The sequence below is a fragment of the Aptenodytes forsteri genome, unplaced genomic scaffold (assembly GCF_000699145.1).
Source record: "Aptenodytes forsteri isolate BGI_AS27 unplaced genomic scaffold, ASM69914v1 Scaffold371, whole genome shotgun sequence".
NCBI classification, from domain to species: Eukaryota; Metazoa; Chordata; class Aves; order Sphenisciformes; family Spheniscidae; genus Aptenodytes; species Aptenodytes forsteri.
In genome coordinates, this window is record NW_008795322.1 from 527,826 (window position 1) to 542,870 (window position 15,045).

Consider the following 15,045-nt stretch of genomic DNA (forward strand, 5'->3'; position numbering starts at 1 on the left):
AAAAAAAAGTCTGTGGACCATAAGGTAAAGGAGACATGATAAGCATTATGGATGGAACCAGATAATTTCCTAATATGCATTTTGTGGTCCAATTTTTTTCTCTCTCATATGCACAGAAACATGTTATGAGAACAAATTTGAACCTGACCTATAAATCTGCACACTGTCAGAAAAGAGAGAAAATGATACAGTGATTTAAAAGTAATGTAGCTGTCTGGTCATTTTTTACTTTCACAGATTTCATTCTATCATTAGGGCAATTACTATACGTATAGGCTAGCATATATGGCATCTGAAGTCCAGGACAGATGCCATTTATCTCTAAATGCATGGAAAAATGATTTTTGTTTTATCAAATGGAATAGATATTTGGAAGGATGAGAGATTAAGATAGCAGCTAAGGGTGCCAGGTATTTTGATTACATCTTTGTTCGTATTAATTATTATATTTGCTAACATGCTGTAGTGTAGTCTGGCTACATGTCTTTGGTTTACATTCACGTGGGTTTGTGTTCAAAGTACATTTAAAAAAATTAATTGAATGATTTAGTATGACAAAATCATTCATGAAAAAGAGTATACCCATTTAAAGTTGTCACACATTATATACATTTCTTTACAAGGCTTAAAAACATTACTGATGTGGAAAAGATGGACGCTCATAGAAATAGATAAGATGGATGGATCAGAAATTGAAAGTAGGAAAAGCACCCTTTTAACTCTAGCAGTTTTACCATGAGCAGCACTCCTGCACGATTGCTATAGTATCACTTGACAATTCATTGAAATCCATATTTTACCCTATCTTTGTGCAAAAATTCAATTAATAAGGAAAAATAAAGGTACAATATGGCTCCTTCTGTATATAAATACTCCAATATGTAATAATTTGGCTAGAATATTGCAAGAATCATAGTATACACAACTCATTATTCTTACTATTCATATCACTGAACTTGTCTTGCTATTTCTATTTATTTTTCACTGGAGTAATTCTTTTGGGAACTTCAAAGCAATTAGTTCAGGAGCACATGTTAAAGGGTGAAGAGTTTCAATGTTGCAGCAATGTAAGATAACTATAGATCACAAAATCTGTCATGGAATAATGCAATCAAGAACAAAGCAAATTGAAGCTTTGTTTTCAAAAGATAAGAATGCAATGGAATGCATCACTAGCTCCTCTTATTTCTTGTGCTGTCTACCTAAATGAGACTCCCTGCTTGCATATTTCAAAGTCATTGGTTAATTATCCTGTAGCAAAACCACATTTTCGGTACTGTGATTTGAACATAATGATGTGACTATAATTTGAACAAATTAGAAATATGCAAAGTTGAATACTTGATTTCAGATATAATCCAGTAATTAAAAACATAACAAATCATTTAGCAGGAATGTTGCCATTGTTGCTGAGAAAAAATGGCAACTGCAGTGCCGGTATCTCCCCCACATTTGCAGTGCTTACTCCAACCCCAAATCAAGATCCAATGGCAAAAAATAATGAATTAAAAGGTATATTTCCCAGACTTCTAAACTATATAGACAATACTGAGCAAGAAAGGAACAAGATGGACTGAACAGAGATCGTTTGCATTGTCAATTTAATGTTTGTTATGCACTCCCTGTACAGCAGAAAATAATAATATGCCAGTGTGTAAAGTTACACAGATAATATGAGAGTATAGCATATATAAGGAGATCATCAAACACAAAATGAATGTTGAGGAATATTTCTTTTAAAAATATGCTGTTGGTGTTATCTTGATAATTTTTTATAATCCTGATGAAAATCTTTTTGCTATCAATTCACCCAATTAAAACATATTTCTGGGACTTTTGATACTATGTATGAATGATATTTTTCCTTATTAGACTGTCATGATTCTGGATGGATTTTAGGCACCAGCATTTACAAACCCTTCTAGGAGCTCTCCCTGTGGCAGCTGCTCTCAGGTACTCAAGGTTAATATCACTAAACGTTCTTTCACCAGGAGACCAAGCATCCCTGTGAAAAAGGCCTGCTCCAAACTCAGCAATACAAAGGGAAATAGCAATGGCTATTCTACAGCCCCCTGAAATTACAGGCAGCCTTTTATTTCCTGCCTTGAGTGTGATTTCAAATCCTACAGTGACATTGGTTTTTCCATTCCCTGATGAAAAAATACAAGCATGCTTCAAGTGTATTGAAAATGCATGTTCAGCAGTACTGTTCAGCCATGAATATTGTTCAACAATGACTGAAAAGAGTGGATGAATGATACAAATATTTTACAGGTCAAATCTGTGATCTGAGAACTCAAATGAAAACTACTTTTCCTAATTCCTTGTTCCCTTAGCAGTCTATTTGATCACAGAGGTAAACCTGTGCTTTCACACTTGCCAGTGTAAACCTATGCTTTCACACGTCAGTTTGCCTTCAGGTTGCTCCAGTGTTGTCTATTTTTTTCACCCTTCGTGCTATAGGGAATGTGTAACATCCACATTCCTTTGAAATGCAATATTGTGCTTATATAGGAAAAATATTATTTTCTATTGACAATGCTCATCACTTCTGCGAGTGTTTGTGTCTCCTAGCAGTTGGTTCAAAATCAGCAGCTCTGGTGAGTTTAGACTTAACATTCTAATAACAAGCACAGGCATCTGCTCAGCTTTTAAGCAGAGACTGAAGTCACTTTAGAGGGATGAGTTGTTTTGTACAGATAATGATTCACAGACTTTGAGGGAATCACCAAAAGTTCACTGACATTGATTGACCCATGCCCGTTTATCCTTCTTAAAAATCTGGCTTGGTGTTTATTTCCTCGATATACAGAACAAACCTCTCCTTAAAATCCCCAGCAACTTGCTTTAATTGGTGAGTGACATAAAAGCACTAAATAATATTGTATTCTGCTTGTTATAGTTGATGAGATGAATTCATCAGCCTCTATCTTATTTTAGTTTTGTCACTGTGACACAATTTTGCAAATAGGTGAAATGCCCATGATAATAACTTTTCTCGGGATATTTAAATATGCAGATTGGTAACTAGCTATTAACATCTTGTTCAAACATATGTCTCCTGCAAATATTCTTTAAAAACTGGACCTTTGACTTTGTTAGAGAAGTGAGCAGGAGAGAATATTATGAACTTGAGAATGTTAGATTTGTCTGGGAATTGGATTCAGTATCGCCCACCAGTTCTTTCTTTTCTTAAAACAAAAAAGGCAATGTTGTGACACAATAGTTCAGTGTTACAGCATTCCTCAAAAGGCAGTACTCGAAAATGACACAAATAACGCAAACAATACCAGTGCAGCAAAAAAAAAAAAGTCAGAAGAAACTCAGATATATTATCAACAAAAGATATATTCCTATTGACTTTGTGTAATACACTGTCAGTAAGCGCAGTAATAAGTAATACCTATAGCCTGTATACCAGGATGCTAACCAGAAAATTCAGAAGTCATGTTCCACATTCATCCGCTCTGAAATGATCTAAATCTGCTAATCTTCAGGGACTTGGAGAACTCATCTCAGTGCCCAGACTTGGAGAAGGAAGCATAAATGGAGGGCTGACACAGATGATTCGTTTCCCTCCTGTTTCTGTTGCAAAGACTGCATTGGGTTTAGTTCTGTTGTTCTAGTGAGTTCACATTATGTGGATCTTCAGAATGATAGAATGAATTGCTTGGAGAAAGTCTAAATACATCAGGAAATGAAGGAAAAAATTCGTTCCAATACATGAATCTCTCAATTATTTAGCACTCACAGGCATTCATAATTTCATTAATTCCAGATTAAATACTGCTCATTTGACTTTACTTCTGTCCACGTAAGAAAAAAAATTCGCATATACTTGTGCAGAATTCTTAAAGGTAAATATCATTCTAAGATAAAATAGAACAAGTACCGGACACAAAGAAATGGAAAAACTACCCAAGTAAGATATCTAAAAAGAATTATATCAATAAAAATCAGTCACAAGAACACTAATCAAAAAGGAAATCTGATGTTAAATTAAAGTATGCATTGCATATAAAATAAAGCTATCTGTGGTCAGGAACCGGCCCAAAAATATGAATGCTGACTGCTCAAAAGAATTTTTGGAATGTCTCAGCCTCTCTTATTTTCTTGAGAGAGAAAAAAAACCCAAAACATCTCTGCCTAAGCATTTTGATATTTTATTTGAGAGCATTCAAGATAAATTATTCTTAAATCTGTAGTAATTTTTTTTTTTCTAACGTATGACTTGAACTATGGCAGCACACAGAAGTATTACAAGGACTGGCATGGAAGAAAACAGACACTTTCCTTGTGCAACAGCTACCTTAACCTTCTGGGACCAAGACAGACCAAAGTAAGGATCAACTCTCAGTGTCAATTCCAAAAACTTTAACACCTGTATAACCATACCGACCCATAATGAAGTTTGTTTTGATTTACATGGAATTCAGTGCTATCACTCTGGCATTGTTCCTAAGATGCATCTGCTCTAAACACTATCCTTTTACCTCACTTCAGTTTTTCTTTACACTTGAGCTGACTGAGAAGGTACAATTGACAGATGCTTGCACACAGGAATTTAGTAGCCTACTGACTGTGAAGACAGAGATGACGATGTCAAATATTGACAGCTCTCTAATGCTGTCCTACAGTACTTTCTTATGTTTGGAGAGAAGGACCCAAAAATTCTCCCACAGTTGTCTGGAAAAGGATCAGTGGTATAGGGTACTGAGGAACAAATAACCTTAGGGCACACCCTCAGAAATTCTTACATCTTATGTACATAAATGCAAATCTAAACATGGCTTCAGGAACTCAAGCGTGGTTTTCCATGCAGCTGCAAAAACACATCAGAGACCGTGTAATCAATATTCAGATTTAAGCCACTCACTCAAATTACTACTTATTTTCTGTTTTTCTTATTTAGGTAGCTAGTTGTACTGAACTACTAAACTTTCATGCACTGAACTACTAAAAGCAGTAATAGTTTTGAGTCCTGCTATTCTTAACACATCATGACATGTGGTAGTGCATTTTTCTTTTCTTTTCTTTGCATTGCATTTCAATGTGATGGCACTTTGGAGGTTATTGAAATTATTGTTCATGCCCTGAATATCTGGTTAAACAGAAATGTGTGATTGAAATTATTAACTAAAATGAAAGGAGAAAAGATTACAACATAAAGGTTCTTATTTTTAATTCTCTTTGCAAATCTCAGCAGTTAAAAGCCAGATGAATAGAAATCAGTTAAGGTTCATTACAGTTACAATCCATCCAGAGAAAGAGAAAGATAGAAGCTCTAGTACATTAACTTTTATGCTTGTGACCCAGTAAATAATGTTCTAGTTAGAGCTATGACTTCTTGCAACCCAAAGCTCATATAATTTCTAAAAAAATATATTAATTTTTTGCATTGCTAAGTGCTGCTAAATGCAGATCTGAAGGACGCCAAATTTGGAACAAAAATGAAAATATTTCTTTAAAAAAAAATCACAGATGTGTATTCAAAATTTTTAACCATGATGATACTGTTTAAATAAATGAGAAAACAAGTCCGTCTGTCAAATCTACAGCAATCCAATTGAAAAATCAAATTTATGATGAGTCTAACGCAGATGACATGCTTCCATTTTCTCTTCACACATGGAGAGACTAGATTTTCAGTTAGCTTGGATCATTTAACCAATGCATCTGTAATTCAGATGCAAGCACTGAGCGTGTTACCTGAACAGACAGCAGAGGCAGAGGTGCAGGCTGAGGGAGGGAGTTTGACATTGTATTTGTCCCCACATGGGCTTCTGTCATATCATAATCCTGTTTGACTTGCAAGAGAATGAAGAAGTTCATTCAAATACAGTAAATTACATCTAGAAAATAGATCCACCTTATATTATTATATTTATTGAATTATATTCTAATGATTAAAAATTCATTCACTGTGGAAGTTGCATTAAAAGGATTCTCTTTTGAGGTATGTGCAGGTTCATTTAGGACAAGCCTAAACTGGTGAATACAGACAACTCGGTAAAAATACAGGAGCCCTTTTATTCTCGTTTAACCAGTAGCATCTAAGTTGCACAGTTGGGGAGCCAGTAACTGGGATGGCGAATTAAAAAGGCGATTAATGAATTATAGATTAGCATCGTAGAGCTGGATTCAGAGGTTAAAAGAACACTGTGTATCTTCTCCTCTGCTAAAGGTAGGTCTCTGATGTGGACAAAAATGAATGTCCATTGATAACAATGTCTGGCAAACTTCTCAGTTGCAGGACTTAAGATATTTTCAGTATATACAGTCAAGAACAGAATGATGGAGCTTTGTCTCTTCAGTTCCACATACATTACTTCAGGTTCTGCAATGCTCTGCCATAAATTCAGGTTATAATTTAACCTCACTTTCTCACTACAGGTTGTTTAAAAGGCTTTCAGCAATGGTTAACATCTACTGCACGAATTAATTTTTCAACTAATAATAGAGACTGAAAAGTTGTAATAAGCAGTACCTTCCTCAAATTTAGATTAACACTATATGACATTCTGTATAAACAAAGAAATTAGGACCTCGCCACTTAGTAAATATCTTACCACAAATGCACTCTAATATCTTCTTTTATATGCATAAGGGTAAGCACAATACCACATTCATTTACCATACAAGACGAAAATAGAGATGGGAAGGGAAGAAAGTAAATCTAGACATATGGTATCATCCCCTTTGTAACGTTTTTACTTTCTGATTTTTTTTTACACAACCACTAAGGCGACTCTTGGTCTACTACAAATTCTCTTACGTAAAAATAAAACAACCAAGAGAATGCAATGAATATTAATGTCTTCTAACTTTTTCTTATTATTATTTTAATATTTTAACAATACAAGTTAAAATTATGGAATCATAGAAAAACTGGTTGGAAGGAACCTCTGGGTGAAGCAGTACTAAATCAGATCAGCCTTGTACGGCTAAGTCTTTAAAAGCTCCAGGCTCTCCGAGTAGCCCCATTACAATACTCCTCTACCGTCCTACTGAGGAAGTTGTCTCCAATGTGCACTATGAATCTCTCCAGTCTGATCTTGTAGCTCCTGGTCCTTGCTTTACTCTCTGTCTCTATGTAAAAGAGTTGGCTTCACTGTCTTTGCAACTCTTCTTCACATAGTTGCAAACTGCCTGTTCCCCTGTAAGTCTCATCTTTGCCAGACTAAACAAGCCCAACTCCCTCAACCTCTCCTCATAGGTCACATGCTCTAGGCTCCATAATTATGGCCTCTCTAGTTTGTCAATACCCTTCTTGAACTAAGGAGCCCAAACTTGAATGCAATATTCCAGATATCACCAGCAACATACTACCCAGCTGTAAATAATAACCTGTATTAAACCAGTTGGGCCAGATAATCAGATAACTGATACTTGTACTTGAGTATAAAGTCCTTGCATACATACCTTATTCAGACCCAAAGTTAACCCAAGTAAGCAGTCTGCTCATGGATGATGTACTTTCATAGCAAAAGCATGAACTTTTCCGAGTTCCTGAGGTGCTTTATGTGCCTCTCTCTGAATTGTTGAGACCGAAGCCTGAGAAACCTCTTTCCCGTTACCAAGGTCCAAAAAAGAAACGTCAGAACAAAAACAGACTGCATCTAATCCTATTAATGCTGTGGAAAATCAATCTCCTGAAGCTTTCTAGTGCTTGCAAACATGCAGTTAAGATGTCTCTGGTGATGGGCAGAAATTGCAGGTTTTCCTCCCAATTTTTTAGCCATTTCTTATTTTCATTCTTTTTGCTTTTGCTGAACACTGATTGACTGTAAAAGATCAACTGCAACGTCAGTCTCCCGTTAACAGCTGGGAAGTCACTTTGTCTTACTTGCAGTCACAAAGAAACACAAGATAATCATATTGTGACAGCCATACCCAGCAGAGAGGAAGAGAAGCAAATCTCTTTTCATTATTCTACTCTGCCCATTTCAGCCCTTACTGAATTTCCCAACAGTGAAAGGAAGAACATTCCTTTTCAATTCCATTTAATGGCTAGATAGCCAATAGGAAATCTGATTTTCAGCTCATAAAGCATATTTTCAGGACAAAGGTAGATTTTTCCCTTCTGTGCTACTAAAAGTATATTCTACAGTTTTCATTAGTCTTTCCCATTTTAGGGGAAATAGTGTCTTAACTTTCCAATACTGCTCCCCATACTGCGTATCTCAAGGTACTGTTGAGCTAGACAAGAATATCCCAGATGGAGGAATTCAACAGGGAAAAATATACAAAGAGACTATCCTGTGACACAAAGCCTGGAACTGAATAACATTAATGTCATGTAATTTAGTTACCAGTTTCTACAAGCACTTGAATGTAAATCACAATTTCTACTGAAACGGAATTTAGTAATTAGAAACACAGGGAAGGAAGCATAAAGAAGATAGTCTCTTTCTCTTCATTGCCTCTGAACTGTTCCTCGTTTCCATAGGTGCTGCTTCTCATTTAACAGAGACATTAGCATAGAAATAATCTGCATCAAGACTGTTTCAAAGCTCTGCTCAGTCCCAGGAGTTTTGGCTGCCTAACTGTATTAGGATCAAAAATAATTTGAGGCATTATATTTTAGATTCCGACTAGCTAAAGAAAATACAACTTTATTTTTATTAACAGATAAACATTTACAAAAATATTATTCCCCTTATATTCACATAACATTAGAGAGCTTCCCTGTCATAGCAGTCATTCAAAGAGCTAGAAAAGGTACAAAAAAGATCACTAACACCAGCAGATTTCTCATAAAACGATCATGTCCAAGTCAGATCAACTACCTACATTTTCACATTCCACATGGCATGTTCCCTGTAAAGAAAGAGCTAAATGTTTTTTTCATGAAGTATGCCAATACATCACAGGTCATTACTCAAAACTTTCTTAAAAAACAAAAAAGTAAAAAAAAAAAAAGGTAAAAAGAAAGGAAAAAAAAAAAAAAGTTCTGCACTAGAAGCACTATGTTGCACTAGCCTAACTCCCAAAGTCTTGGAATCTATCATGAAGTCATAGTTTTATCTACTAAAAAAATTAAGCTTGGCCAAGATCATCATGAAATTGGCAATAAATTTGAGATTCTATATAAAGAAAGGGCAGGTTAAGGATACTTTGCCATTCATTTCTCTCGATTGGTAGTTATTTGTTGAAGCATTCAGCGTTTATGAATTTCTGCAAACCTAAAAGTAATAACTCAGTCAGCCAGACACGGTGTCCCAGAGCCATGAGCCAGTCAGTAGAAAAATAACCAGTAATGAGTATGATGTATTGGTTAGAGCAGATACTCCTAGATTCTTTATTTAGCTCTGCCAGCAATTAGTATGTGACCTTGAACAAATCACTGAGCTAAAAAACAGTTTAAAGCACCAAGTTTATACTGGGCATAGATACAAATGTATTCTAAACCTCACAGATTTTCAAATGCAAATAGTTAATTCAGGTTCTCTTAAATTTGTATGTTATTTTTAAAGAAAGCTGCAAGAAAGTAAGAAATTTAAGTTCCACACCTACTTGCACTGAATGCTGTCTCTAGCTTCTTTGAAAAAATGTCACACACAAACTTTTTATGCTACTATATCTATTTACGTTGTGTATATTATCACAGTACTCTTCAGTGCTGTATAACAATGAGGTACTGATATGGAACCCAAGTGCCTCCAACTTATCTACACTTGCCTGATGTCCTGTCTGGACAACTAACGATAGAAAAATGAAGGCCCAGATTCATCCCACCTAACTTGAGGCATGTCAGGGAGTAGTGAGGGCCAGCTGCCACACAAGGGGAGGTGAGCCTGGAGCAAAACGCAATAATAAGGCAGTGATCTTACCAATAAGTAGCCAGGATGCAGAGCCGCAAGTTCAGGTCAGGATCAGGGCCAGAGACAGTAGTCAGGATTGGACACAATCTAGTGAATACCCAGAAAGTCCATAGTAACAGGGCAGGGTGAGGTCAAGCCAGGAAACCGAGCCAGCAGGTCTGGGTCAGGGTCAGAACGAGACCAGGCACAGATATACCTGCTACACAGCTGCTTTCTTTAACACAGCTCTTGTCAGCAAAGGAGCTGACCTTGGACTCAATCAGCTAAGCTCTGACTTAGTCAACTAAACTCCTGGAAGGAGGATGCCCTCCAGGTCCTGACCAGTGCACTGAGGAGCAGAAACAAGGAAGCTCAATGCTCCTCCCACATCAAAAACCAGAGAGGTTCATACACAGGGCATTTCAGTACACCTAATAGCTGACATAGCTTCTGGAGGTGCTTCTCAATCTCGTGAGTTAATCAACTTCTAAGCTGCCTCACATAAGTGCTCAAATGGAATGAACCTGGGTCAACCAGTCTTTCCTCAGGCTGCACAGCTGTGAAGAGTAGGAGACTGAACCCAAACTACTGAAATCCCTAGGCTATCAGCAAAGCCATTGGGACCTGCTCCTCCCTTTCTGATTGCGTCTGAGCTCCTTAGCTTTGGATTTCAGCTCTCTTTTATTCGCTTTGGAAGGTTTATAAACCCCAGTCATGCTGGGTAGGTTCCTCAACAAGTGTTGCCCATGCCATTCAAAACACTGGATGAAGAGCACCATATAGACACAAAGTAGCATGTGTAAACCAGTATTTTTAAGAAGCATTTTTATATTTACACTTTTACCAGAGCTTTAGAAATTTTGTCTGTGGCATCCAAAGAGAAGTCAGTAAGGTTACCACGTGCAGATAAAATTAGTTAGCTTCACTGGTATAATTAGTCCAGAGACAGCCCTCTCAGAGGCATAAAACAATCTCTCTTCCAGCTCCTACTCCTGATTTTCCCTTAAGCCCTTTAGGACAACAGGCAAATCTATTAGGCTTTCTATGGCTTCGTTTCCCCATCTACAAAATAGAAAAAAAACCAACAACCAACCAAAACCACAATAGCTTTCTCAGAAGAACACCACCAATGAAGCACTTTGGAATCATAAGATACACAGCATCAATAACTGATACTGACTGCAAAATACAGAGAGCCTACTACTATAACAGCTCCTGCTCATTTAGCAAGATTTTTGCCTGAGAACAGAATGCACTGTTAGTTCCCTGATTATCTCACATATTCCAAGTGTGTGTCTGCCACTGAATTCAGTTGAGTCATGAGTTGTGAAATAGTGAAAGCCCATTTGCATTACCATGAATAAATACCTTGCAAAGAAAACTACTTGGGGTGGAGTGTTATTGTGTCTGTTTTTGCATAACACATTTTTTCAGCAAAGCTTTATGAGGATGTATTAAACTGACATTGATTAAAAGTTACAGAATTCAGTTATATTTAGAACTTAATTTAAAAGCTTAAAAACACCCTGAGGCCAGCTGTAGGAAGACAAAGCATAATTTTCTAATGAATTTTAATGGAAACACTCTCAAATTTTATTTTACTGAAGAGCAACTGAATTTTGAGTATTTTTGGAACCTTTTAGAATGAAAAATCACTTTTGCAAATACCGTTAATCTGAACAAGTTCTTCTCTACAACACCAGCAATTTTTTTTTTTATACTACCCTCTATCTCATAATACTGGTAATTCCCTGTCAATCATTAGGCAAAATACATTTTCCCCAAGATTTTAGTTTAAAAAACCATTTCCAATCTCAAGGAAAAAAGATGTGAAATCAAGCATAAGTAAGTATCAGACTTTTTGCTTTAAAACAATTACAGGAATTCCCAGATGCCTGTTACAGAAATAGAGAAAATAGAATTTTCTCAACTCAGCCAATCTGCTCTATCAATGAAAGGGACGAGGATGCTAAAAAAGAAAAAAAATAGCTTAAATAGCTACTTACTAGGTGATGGTCATTGAAGAGATAACCCATTTAAGCTAAAATAAATGCTAGTCTGTTTCAGATATTGCTTTCTTTTCAAACCATTTAAATATATTTGTTCTGGTATTCTTATTAGTCCAATCTTGTATAATGAAGACCATCTTTTGAGATGTACCCACACCCAGTTTGTGTGTCAGTGGGAAGTGTACACAGTATTTCAAACAGGCTAAACATTTGCTTATTACCCACTCTGTTTACTTACTTTTTTTTAAACTTAAGATATCTAAATACTTATCTATTATTAGAAATGAAAGGAATTTGCGTAAGAATGAGTACTCCCTATATATGTCTCACAGAGTTTAGACCTTGGTGTATTTCTATGTTTTGTTCCTACTATCTTGGGTCAATACCTGCTATTAACAAAGATCAGAGAAAGAAAAAGAGAGTTAGCACCACATTCATGTTCCTCCAGCCTTGACACTGTTTAAACAGCTACAGACACTGCCTTAAGTTTTAATAACATTAGAACAAATCTAAATTACACCCAGCAATTCATGGTCAAATCAGCAGTTTCAGCTCCCAAGTTAACTGAAGTGCAGAATAAAATAGCCGTAAGTCTTCTGACGTGTATCATCTTAGCTGCGTGAACAAAAGCAAAATAAATTTAGAGGATAGTATGTGGGCTCTCTTTCAACTGAGGGCTCTGTAAGAGAACTTTTACATTTAAGGCAACAATATTTCCCTTGATATCAGTGAGTCTGTTTGCTTGTGCGTGTCCCAATGTGATAAGGGGTTGACATGAAACAAACAAACAAAAAATTTAAGTATACTATTGCAGAATCATAATGAGTTTTTCTACAAGCAATTGATCTACCCTTTAAAGCTTGTTTTTATCATGAATGTTCATACAATTGTACGAATGATTTGTACATTAAAAAAACTATTATATGTCCATGTACAACAATTTTGCAGCTTTGTCCACATTCATCCATCCGTGGATAGATACAATACTGTGTGGCTTATTTGATCAATCATACAAAATTGAAAGTATTAAATAAAATCAGTTTTGATATATTCACTCATGCCTCTCCTGTGACTGCCATCCTTATTTTGAATCAAGGTAAATGTTGAGTAAAATGTGATCTTCTTACTTGTAAGTTATTGTGCAAGCTTCACTTAGGGCTACACAAACCCTTCCAGATACTTCGATACTGCTGCAGCATGGCCTCTGCTACCCAAGCACTCAAGCTTTCAGGTACAAAATAAAATATTTATGTTTGGTAACACAATCTATGTGTGTAAAATGAGTGCCATATGTAAGAAGAATAAGAAGGAAATCAGACAGTACTATCTCACTGTCTTTTTACAGAAATATTATTTAAATAGTAATTTCAAATAGTTTACCCAAAACAGTAGAGGACTGCAGGTTGAACTTCCAAGCACTTCAGAAGTTTTTAAAAACTCATGTAGTAGCTCTAGTAATGCTAAAGCATATTCCTATAATTAGTTAGCTAGTTTCCACGATAAATCATATACATGTATATCGCCATTAGTAAATTCTTTTTACAGAAACATTATTTAAATAGTAATTTCAAATAGTTTACCCAAAACAGTAGAGGACTGCAGGTTGAACTTCCAAGCACTTCAGAAGTTTTTAAAAACTCATGTAGTAGCTCTAGTAATGCTAAAGCATATTCCTATAATTAGTTAGCTAGTTTCCACGATAAATCATATACATGTATATCGCCATTAGTAAAGCTTTGGGATAAGAGTTTTAAAAATATCTACATGTCTTAGCCAACTAATTTACCTTGATACACTCACTGTATCAACAGTATACAACCCATTTTGCTTCCTACAGTACTCCAACATTATTTTTCAGGATTTCAGCACTACTTCCTTTATCATGGTTAATGAAAATATTTAAGCTATCTAACCACCACATAATAGCTTACTGCTTTCACATCCTCATGGACAATGGATTTTGTCAATAACCCAACTTTAAGAAGAAGGTATTTATAGCAATCTGACTTAAGCCTCCCTTTCTTCAAACAATAAGGATGACATGAGACATTATTGGTGTTTCCTTAATTTCTAATTATATTTGGTCATAAAGAAGTTAATAAAACTTTATGCAACCTATTTTGGTAGGATCTCTTTTCAAGGTTCCAGTTTGACGTTGTCTTTCAGATCAAAAAGGAACAATTCAACTGAGTTCAAATACGTTTCAGAAATAGGATGTCAGCAATCTAAGTTAGAAGCATAACTGTAATGAACTGAAAGATAATCACAGCTGACTACCATTCACTAGTTCACATTGTAAACATCATGAAACTTTCTCTAAAATGAAACTTTGCAATCCAACAGCAATATCTGTCAGCTAAAGGGAGAAATGACACAATTGTTCAATGTAAGTCTTGTTCATTAGAACTCAGATTTTTTTTCCTTTTAAAAGAAGGGATGTCTTATGATTAAAACATCATTATAAATGAGATGGTAGCCTGTCATGTGGAAAATTGAGATTCTCTGGTTCTGGTGAACTGCCTTCCAGCCTGAGGCTTTTTAACTAACTTAAGTGACAGGCCTTCTTGTCTCACTAGTTTACATATTTGATTTTGCATTAACTGTTTTCATGTAGACCTTTTATCGTTTAATGTGCTTCAAGATATAAAATACGCTTATTGTCTTCTTGCTTTTATTAATATGCAGTCATATATATGTATGGTCATACACAGAGTACCATATACAGTCACTTCATTTGGATAAAGACATTAGAATCTATTGACATTACCCCCACTGCAATAGGAGTTTCTTTTTCTTGAATGACTAAAATGTAAAGGAGCTCTAGAAGCATAAGATTTTTATTGTTGGAGGGTTTCTTGTTCTTGAGTGTAAAAGTTTCACCAGCCACACTGAACAGTTTCACTAGTGCACCATTTTTTTCAGTTCTTCCATGATTTTAACATAGATTAGATTGACAGTAACCACATTTTTCTTTCAAGGCCAAAATATATGTTTTCCTATTAGATCTTGAAGGGATAACATCAATGGTTGACCTCAATTTTTGCAGACTATTCTACTAAATGCACTCCTATTATATTTGCCAATCAGTTAAAGGACTTTTGTCAGACCAGAGTACTTTACCTCTATCAGCTATGATCGAAGGAGGTCAGGACCTCCAATTTTAGAGGATTTTTTTTTCTTCTTCTCCTCCCAGGAACATACCAAAAGGCTATGTTTTAGTGACTGATAGTCAC